The following is a 10,770-nucleotide window of genomic DNA, read 5'->3' as shown; positions in this document are numbered from 1 at the left end:
AGTGTATTATTTTTTTTTTTTTTTTTTACAGTGTTTGTGTTCTTACTTGTTCATGCAAGAGTTCCTTCTCCAGCAGGGTGACAGGACATTGTTATGTTGAGTGACAGACAGTTCAGAAGTTGTTACAGTGTATTGCGTCAGAGAGGGATGAAAATTGTGTGACAGTGATCCAGTACGTGTTCAACAGTGACCCTACATGTACACGAGCTGTGACTCACTCCGTCATTAAAACAAAGCCATTACAAACTTGACATGACATCTGTCATCCCGGCTATCATCACAGGTCAGGACTCTTGACCTCTCCCTGTCATGGTGCATGTAGCGATCAGAAGCAACGCAACTCACTGATTTTCTGCGGAGCCCAGGAGCAAAAGCTGTTTCATAATGTTGTCTATTGTATCAGGCTATCTATTGTATCTGGGGTTTTTTCAGTTGCTGAAAATTGGCTGCAGTGTGTCTTTCTCAGAACTCTGGTCTGCAGTTTCAGCACACCTCTTTTCAAAAGTCACAAAAAATTACAAAATGCTAAATGTTATATTAGATGGTTCGGAAAGTATTGTAAGTATGGGACCATCCACAGAGTTTAGATGGCCGAATAAATCCCAGACTGTATCCTTAAATTTGAACTCTCACTGAAACCAGATGTTACATAAACCACAGACAGAAAAATGTTGCGAGAGCGGGAACAGATGCAATGTAGTGTAGAGATTTTCTACGTTACCTTAAATCAACGATGGTGTGTAGCATTGGAGCAGGGGTATGTGCAGATAATGAAGTGTGGCACTAAGTAACTGTGGAGTCCCTGCCAAAGCTTAATTAAAGATTCATCCTCTGGTATATATCACTGTTAGTGTGTGTCAACAGGGTGCCATATATCAGCCGTTGGCAGAAAGGGGTTTATGGCTCAAACTGCGTATGTATGTGTGTATGTGTATGTGCATGTGTGTAACAGCCACATCTAGGCCTGTGAAATTAAACACCAATAATTAATGGGAGGTAGGAAGTTTACCACCTGTTTCAGTCTACTGTTAATGGAGATCTTGCAGGAAATCCACTGTGTAGGGCTTTAAGATAAACAAGGGATCTGAATGTAAACGCCTATTGTTCTTTTTGTCTTTTTCTTTTTTTTTACTCGTATTGTGTGGTCCGGCATTGTGTGATGTTTTCCTTTAAAGGTCTCACACTGTAGAAAGTGAGATATCTATGTCCTTTTTGATTAAAAAGCAAGTGGTGTTAAATAAATACTGAAAGTATCAAAATGCTCAGTCCACAGAGAAATGCACACAGCCTGCATTCAGAAACGGAGCCCTTAAAACAAGCTGTCAGGACTTCAGTAAGTTTGTGATGTCACAATGAAACAGTCACCGCCCTCAGCAAGTGTGTTTTAACTTTATTAATGCAAAACACTAAGCAGTCATTACATTGCTGACCACGCAAGCTACAAGACAGAAAAATGTTGAGGAAATGTTGCACTATCGCTGGAAGCCAATACGTCATTGTCCCACCTTCCCAAGGCCAGTAATATTAGAGATCAGTGACTAAAGTTTTTATTTTTTATTTTGAAATACCAGATTTGAGTCTACACTTCGACTGTCTGTTCAACTCATTTCAGCACTGACTGACCATTACCATTTGCATTTACCAGGGAGCTTTACCAAGCTACAGTAGTAAGCAACAGTGTGTCACCTGTGGTTGTCCTGGCTGTGGGTCACTCAGTCACACAGTCAGCCAATCAGAAGAGATTCTGCAGAGACCAACACAAATTGCCTTGTTCATGCTAGAGCTTCAAAGAGAAATGTGAGAGAGAAGATGTTAAACTATTGAGATGGTTTTTGATACTTTAAACCATAAATCTATCTTCTTATGGATATCAAAAGTATAAAGTATGGGACCTTTAAAATATGCCCAATTAACTATGAAAAAATATTTTAAAAAATAATATACAGCAATGAAATGATTTCTAGGATATAATACTCACATAAAACAAAAAAAAAGTTAATGTGATGGGCCTATGTAATAAATAAAAAATATATTTTAGTAACTCAGTTTATCTGAGTCAATCACATTCAAATAGCTCAAACAAATTTATATAATTATTAATCAAGTCAGTGAGCATTATTTAGTTAAATTTTTAGTTAAATGGGCCTTACAAGCAAAATAAATTCTGATTCATTCATTCATTTCAGTGTAATTGTTGTATACAAATGTACCACAGCATTTCCCTGTAAAACATTGCATCTGCAACTCCTGTCCATTCAATTCACTATTTTGAGTTTGAGGATGGGCAGTTGCATTTCACTCCTCATTAATGACCTTTCAGTTTGACCTGAGAAATGATGTTGTGTTCTAAGGTAGAAAACAGAATAATTAAATATTTGCACCTTTCACTTGTTGTGTAAGTGGGCATTGTTGAAACCCAAAAGCTTTGTTTTAAATTTGTTTAAAACAAAGATTTCATATGTGGATGTGACTTTTTATTTAATGTACTGGCGCCATAAAAAATGGAATTTGTAAATGTGAATGATTGCTTCAATAACACTAAAAGCAGTAAATACAGTATGTAAAATAGTGGCATTGTTATATAATTAAACTGTGAAAGACTCATTTCAGTTTATCATGTAATCATGTTTTTTTTTCTTTCTTTGTTTTACTATGAGCAAATTTACAGACACTAGGATTCAAGGGTCTAATCAAATACCGTATCCTATGTGAAACCCAAATTTGATTTCACACATTTGGATTTATGTATCTGTCCTCTCTCCCTCTGTGCTTTTTCTTTGAAGGACTTCACATACATGTAATGTTATGTGTGTGTGTGTGTGTGTGTGTGTGTGTGTGTGTGTGTGTGTGTGTGTGTGTGTGTGTGTATGAGGGGTGATTTGTGCCATGCTGCGCATATGCATACAGACGATTCCCTTTATTAGTACACATAGTTTATGGTCTCATTTCAGTTCAAACAGCATAATATAAATAATAAATAATGATTTGCATAATAAATAATGTAATTTAACTGTGTGAACCAAAGAGGTTGTAAATGTGGTACAATTAACAATACAAAAACAGACAGTTAAACTCTGTCAGCCTTCACATCTGAAACATTCAGCCATATGTGCATGAATCCATGAGTTAGGTTTGAAGACTTACAATAAATGCACAGGTTTCCTTTACAAATACAGAAGTAAGTGCAAGATCGTTTTATATGGTGCATATCACCCCCTATACAATGTTTTGTCTGTATATGTGAGTGTACATGAGGAGAGGGCCCGTGAGGTTTGATTATGAACTGGTGACCATAGTGCCCAGACTATTTGGTGGAGGAGGAAGCACACAGGCGCTGGACCAGTGACACAGTAACACAGCCCCTGGGACTCAAGCTTATACAGGCTTTATGATGTTGCTGGCTGAGGCTGGAGCAGGGCACACACACACACACACACACACACACACACACACACACACACACAGACACACACACACACACACACACACACACGATACACGATAATGATAAGGTCCCACTGCAGACAGCACACTGCTCAGACAACACTGAGGGCTTGTAAGGGGCTGTCAACTGTGGGCTTCTCCATTCCAGGGGCTGTGAACTTTTATTTCAACTGTGACCAAAGAAAATATTTAGATTGTAAGTGTGTGTGTGTGTGTGTGTGTGTGTGTGTGTGTGTGTGTGTGTGTCATTAGAGGCAGGACTTCCTTACTGTAGTGAGTCTATGAGACGATTTGCCACTACTGCACTCTCCATTACCTTCTGTAATATTCTTTTTACAGTGGCACTATTCTACTGTCTTGAGGCAAACAACCCACACAGTCACACACACACAAGAAAAGCAGAAAAGCTTCTAGACAGTTTACAAAACAGGGTGCGAGGTGAGCAGAAAGCCGGAGACACAGGGATTATATTGAGGGAAAAGTAGAGAAACAGAAAGTGGAATGGCGGCAGTGAGACAGTGAGACAGAGATAGTCTCTGCAGCTTCACCTCTCTGTATTAGCAACATGTTTCTTGGCAGTGTCATTTAATCTGGCTAATTGAATGCTCCAATAATTCTAAAGAGATTATAGTCCGACAAAGCGTCACACTCAGGTCAGAGGTAATGCAGGCCAATGATCTATTTGTCAAATACATCAAGCTCTCCTCTAATTTCCTTTGATTGAAATTGATCATTTTGTAAATGCAGGGTCCAGATGGCTGAGAAGATTTATTCCCTTTGTGTTGGGGGAGGCTGAGCTAATATTATGCAAAGGAAGTGCGGATAACTCTGGATTAACTAAAGATCCATGTGAAGAAAGCTGGTTATAAAGGTTTTATTTAAGCCTGGCCTTTACTGATAAATTACTGATAACTTTGCATTACCTAATGTGCAGATGAATTCTCTATGCAACTTACTCATGAGATCCGGCACAGACACAGAATTATATACAAAATATATATTAAAGCCCATGGAGCTCGTTTGGGATAAAGTGGACAGAAGGTGAAAGCAAAGCAACGTGTAAGTGCAACATATTTGAGGGGGAACTTTTTGAACGATATTTGATTTCCATTGTAGAAAGAGCATCACGAGTGTGTTTGGCTGCTGGATGAATAAAAAAAAATTAGATTTTAGTTCAACAAGCAGATTGCATGAGGAAAATCTCCAATTATTTATTTGTTCTATGCTTTAATTTCAGAAACACTGAGACACTGAATTGTGTAAATTTAAATAACAACTAGGAAAATTGAGGTATTCTAAAACTTTGAACCAGTGGTGTATAAAACTATCAATGCTTATTTCAGTCAGGCATATTCATTTCCAACCTGACAGTGACTTAGGAATGTATTTTACTACTGTTATTTGTATTATATGTATTTTGCTACTGCACATGAAATCGAGCACTTGGCCTCTTCAATTTTCAAGTGCCTGATGATTAATCTTTGATAAACTATCTGAGAGCACAGAGCCGGTCAATGTTGCACAAGTCCGCACACATACAGGAAACACCAGTGAGATGATCCAGTGAGACAGAGATGGAGAGTCAGGGTAAGAGGGGTGACATTTTGAACTGCAGAAATTTTGAGATTGACCTGTCATTTCAGATGGTTTTGTGTTCGGCTCTGTAGTGCAGCTATGAACTGCTGAAGTGCATTTCTCTTCTGACATTCCACAATATGAGGAGGAGGGTCCAGATTATTCCAAAGTCATTCCAAGTTTACCAAAGCAGGTTGTTTCTCCCCTAAAAAGTCACAGTCTATGTTACTCAACATGATCCCAACTCAGCATTTCGGAGAGTTTTCTGTCAGCCTTGCAAAATAAACAGCTCTCTCTAATGCCCCCTTCTTTCGCCCCCTCCCCTCATCCCTTTCTGTCTCTCTCTCTCTCCCTGTCACAGTTGCTCATTCGCAGGTTGATGGGAGGCTTCAGAAGGGATGAGTAAGAGGCATTTGAGACAAGTGTGTGAGAGACACAGCGTGATATCTGTGGAGAGGGACGTCTCTCTCAGAGCCTGTCTCTGGTCATATCCATAACCGGGAGACAACAGATGATGCAGAAGAAAGGATAACCCAGGCAAACACCCAGGGGCAGGATGGCTACGTTGGAGAGGTTACCATAGAGGAAGAGTACACGGGGCCGGAGGGGTCATCAGGCCGTGTGTGAGCTGGTTCTGCTGCTCATGTCCCATCATTTACGCTGTGTTTTTGTCTGCCTGATGCCCCCTTCCCCTCCCCTCCCTTTACTTGCCACTCTCCCCCTCCCCAATCCTTCTCTACATGTAGAGCCTTGTCAAGTAGATCTGCACTGACAGGCCCGAGCTGCATGCGTACACTCTGACCGACTGCTCTTTTTGACTTTGTGTATGTGTTTGTGTGTGCAAACATTTGTGTGCAAAGAGAGGCGGGGGAGTAAGTCTGTTTTCCTGGCGTCTGAAGGGTCTGATTTTTGTGGCAGGGCTGTCAGATCTCCGTTCCCTCCACGCCAGATCAATGCCAGCACCAAGCAAGTGGCAGCGCCTGATGAGAGCCACCCGTCCCTCTGACGGGTGCCCGCTACGACAGGGAATATGTTCTTCCAAATAGCAAGCTGGTAGCAACTAAGTGACGCACACACAGAGTGGCACTACAGAGGGAAATTGGTTCCTTCACTGCAGAGGAACGCTTTTTGTTGAAAGCAGTGGCTGAAAAAAAGGCAGCAGGTACAGAGGCCTTGAAGTCTGGACACAGAAACTATTTACACTTGTTGATAATTTATCTTCCAGGAACTAGAGTGACAATTTCTACAACAACAACCTTCTAAATTATCAAAAAAAAAACAACTGTACTGTAAAACTTAATTTTTAAAGAATGTCTTTCCCCTTTAATAATTTCAAAGGAAAAAAACTTCCAAATATGCTAGTGGTGATTAAATTATATTTAAAACTAATTCAGAAAACACAGTTCTGATTCACTCATTCAATTTCAGTAATAAAAACTTCTTACCTGTGACGTACTTTAATGAAGAAGAGTAAACTCCAGGCCCACACGTCTGTTGGTTGATGAGTTTAACTAATGCATAGCATGCTGTTGTTGCTAACGATGGCCCATCACTAAAACGAAACTAAAAACCCTCAGCAAAAACACAGTAAACATGCAAACAACACAGCCCATCAGCTGACCTCAGTTCAGTTTTCTATTCCATCGTTGTGTTTAACATGAGAATATCCTCATGCGAGCGCATTACTGCACCGAACAGTAAGACTTTCTCCCTAAAAGACGTTCAGTCTGATGGAATGAACTCAGTGCAATAAATTTCACCGAACACATTCTTCACCAAAAAGCCAGATGAGGAAGACAGGGTAAAGGGACAGCAACAGAGTGAGGCATTTAATGCACAGCACCAAAGCCATAACACTAAGTAGATGCTGCCCACTTAAATCTTTACATTCTTCATTCACTTTAGCTCACCAAACACGACAGTCCCCATAGGCGAGTAATGAATAATCATTAGCAAAAGGTCCACAAATTATTGATGTAAAATAAGCAATGATTCTTTTTTTTGTTTCGCAATTTATTGCCATTAACAAGTAACTTGCAATCCAATAAATGTCAGCATGGCTTTCAGTTAATTAAAGGGAAAGATATTATACAGTAATGCAGGGTGGCGTTTATATCTCGATTTCCACAGACTGCAATTTACTGCTGAGCCTTTATTTGAAGGGACCCACAAATAATGGCTATTAAGCCGTCAGGGGATGGACAGGGGATCACATTAATGAAATTAGATAAGGTAGAATGGTGATCTACACAGCCTGGACTCTGGAGACACACACAGACACACAAAACCACGCAGACCTGTGTTGCACGCCACGCACAAGCATGACATATTAGGACTGCATGGTGTTTAGTTTCCTATTCCCACCTCCTTTTATTTCCCCCGACCTGCTTGGCTTGTGTTTTCATTTTCTTGTCTTTCTTGCCTTCACCTCTTCTGCACTTTGTCCGAGCACCAACCGGAGCCCAGTTAGGTGTTCAACATGAGGACCTGTCAGCTCATCAGGGAAAGTTTCCCTGTTTGTCCTGAGCACTGTAGGCAGCCAGTCAGTCCATCAGCCCCGGCATCAACGCTGCCAACACACACACACACACACACACACACATACATACAGACAATGACACACGTGTCCACATCTCCCCCACTAACAGGGAGGTGTCACTCGGGGAGGCAGCTGCAGTCGCTGGTATGACGGCTCTCCACAAATCAGAGACCCTCGTCCCTGTCAACAGCAACCTGGCCCTGAGGCTACCCCTGTCACACAGCGTACACCCCCCTGAACACACATACACACACACGCACGCACACCAAGTTGGGGTTGGGGGGTGGGGGAGGAGGTGGTTGTGTTCTATCTGGAGAGCTGTACTCCAATGGACTGGAGGAGCAGGGTGATGGAGAAGGGGGTGTGGGGGGTGTGTGTGTGTCAGTGTGTGTGTGTGTGTGGGGGGGGGGGGTAAGAGGTAAGATGTGTGTTTTAGTTAGAACAGCGGACCTGATTTCCTTCCTGACAGAGAGGCCCAATTATTAGCTGTGACAGTTTAGGGAAAATCGGGCGTGAGTGTGATGGGACAGAAAGGGGAACTGATAATCGTTCGACAGATGCCACAGTCAGGTAGAAATCCAGCTGCGGGATTCAACTCACTCAACTTTCATGTGTAAAAATACCAAAAAGAATATTTCAAGAATCACCAATAAGTCATCAAGTGAATCATTTTCCCTAGATAATAACCCCCCTGCCCCCAAAAAACTCTTAATATTTCCTTTTTTTCTGGCTTTGTCCTCATCATCTCACTCTTTCTCTCTCTCTTTGTGTGTGTGCGTGTCTATGAATGACTTGGTCTGTATTTGTGCTGGCAGCAAACATAAGAGGCCCTCTGTGCGATCGGACAAGGTGCCGATACCTCAGTCATGTGACAGTGACTTCCTGTCTGTATGTCAGACAGCAACTGAAGGCTTGTCAATACAAGCTCGTGCTCACATCCTTTCCCATCTCCTCAAACACAAACTCACCACCACTTTCTTCTTTCATCTCTTCCCACACCACATGTCAAGTTTATCCTGCGGGAAGGAATGAAAACTGTAGATTGTGGCAATTACTAGTTTTATACACAAACTATAATTTTATATTATTAAAGTTGATATTTAATATAAAGATTTGAGGAGACAGGGTCAGAAGTTTAATTTGTTTTTCCATCAGACTAGTTGCATGACAGTGTGTCAGATTATCCAACCCCAAAAATGCTGTAGCATTACCTATTTACTTTAATCAAAATAAATGTTGTTTTCTTTTTATGGATGTTTAATAGGACTCAGCAGTCATACAGTCTCCATTTATCCCATCTACAATCGCTCCACTTCCTCATCCGCTTTCTCCTTTTGCCTCTGCAGCCCGCTAAACTTAGAGAGAGCCTGGAGGCTATTTCAAAGGACAACACTGCCCTCCTATGGCTGGATGATGCTATTAAAATGTGACACCCACGCTGGCTTTCCAGAGTATAGATGATGGAAGTCCTCTAAAAGAAAATGCACCTCATGACCAGCTTTAAATGTGCAAATATTCTTTACAAGTTTTTATCAATAAACGCAGAGTGAAAAAGTGAGATATCACAGTTTCTCTCAAAACATTTGATGCAGCTCACACTCTTGCGCAAACATAGATGTTGATCAGTAATCCCGCCAAATCTCAGTCTATGCCCGCAGCATCAAATACGCTTGTTTGGACTGACAGATGCCCGTTGCTGTGACTACAACCTGTCCGGTCTCTGCTTAACATTTGTCATTGATCGCAGCCAAACCCCCATTGGCAGTTCTAATTCATTTACGAACTTGTCATTCCACATCATTGATTAAGTTGTCCTTCATCCCAGCTTTAATTACATACAAAGATAAAAGATTTTCTCATTAATGTGTTTAATCTAATGAAAGGCCTTGTGCTACAGCAGGGGCTGGTTCAGAGGTCCAGACTATTGACCTTGGAGGGCACAGCTAACGGATGAATGTTTTTAATTAGACAGAGCAAACGGCTTTGGGAGGGAGAGCCTTAACTTGTCTGTTAGGCTGGAGGGTGGGACAGGTTGGCGCAGAGCAGTTTAATAGATCTCAGCAGGTCACTGTTTCTCACCTCTATTGACTTCATCTCAAGACTTATCACCGTTTAGTGCTCTGCAAAAATATCTGTCTTAAACAGGTATTTAATTTAACATTCAGTTAGAAACAATATGCTGAGAGGGAGAGAGAGAGAAACATTAGATGCATTCAGAAGGTTTCTACTGTACATCTATTTGCAATTAAAACTTACTGGAGACTTTAAGGGGAATGGTTGTTTGAGGGAGTTTTAATGTGATGCAAGAAAAGCATTTTTTAAAATTTCTTTTCATTTTTTACTTTCCCTCAGCCCACGTAACTCTCAGGGTGTTATATGCCATCCAGCTACTCCAATGACACCTAAAAAATATGTAGAGAAAAATGCATATGTTTTTAATTTAGAATAGTAATAATAATTTTCCTATTACTCCATTTTAGTGGCAATAGTGATAGTAGGCAATTAAACAGATTTAGAAAATGTTCAGCTCTGTTTATGTTCATCATTCCGACAAAATTTGACATCATCAAAATTTGCTCTAGATGTTGTAAACATGTGGTATTGTTGTGTAACTTCAGAGTAGTGGTGTGGTGAATCTTTTGTTTTGCTTTTCACTATCCATTAAGTGTAATTGTTCTTTTGTACACTCATTACAGTCATGATTACAAACTCTCTCCACCTCCCAATGCACTCGTATTTGAGTCTAATTCATTTACCAAAAAAAGAGACAAAAGGCACAATAAACAAAGTGAAAACGACTTTCACTGTTAGCATTATTGTTTTTTTCAAATTTTCTAAAGATATTGTGATAATATTGTTAATGTGAATTCTTTCGGCCATGACGGCCAGTTACAGTATATTATAGTATCTCATTCTTAATGCCCGTCTAATATCATGTATTCTTATATTGTAATTTTCTGAAAGGTAAAAACTGATATCCGATAATTACAATTTTGTGATATATTATATCACTTTATAAAGAACTTTATCATCTAAAAGGCGGTGAAGTTTACTGTGAATAGCAGTTTGAGGAGGAGAGCAGGAGCGGAGAAGAGAAGAGGAGATTCATCTTCTTAAACCCTTGAGGTGTTTCATATTGTTATAATTGAGCAACTAAAGAAGCAGCAGGAGTCGTTGTAGCAGAATAGCTGTGATTTTAGAGGTGGAGATAT

This window comes from Seriola aureovittata, chromosome 10 (assembly GCF_021018895.1).
Source record: "Seriola aureovittata isolate HTS-2021-v1 ecotype China chromosome 10, ASM2101889v1, whole genome shotgun sequence".
NCBI lineage: Eukaryota > Metazoa > Chordata > Actinopteri > Carangiformes > Carangidae > Seriola > Seriola aureovittata.
The sequence above is the reverse complement of the archived record's forward strand: the minus strand, read 5'-3'. Positions refer to the sequence as shown.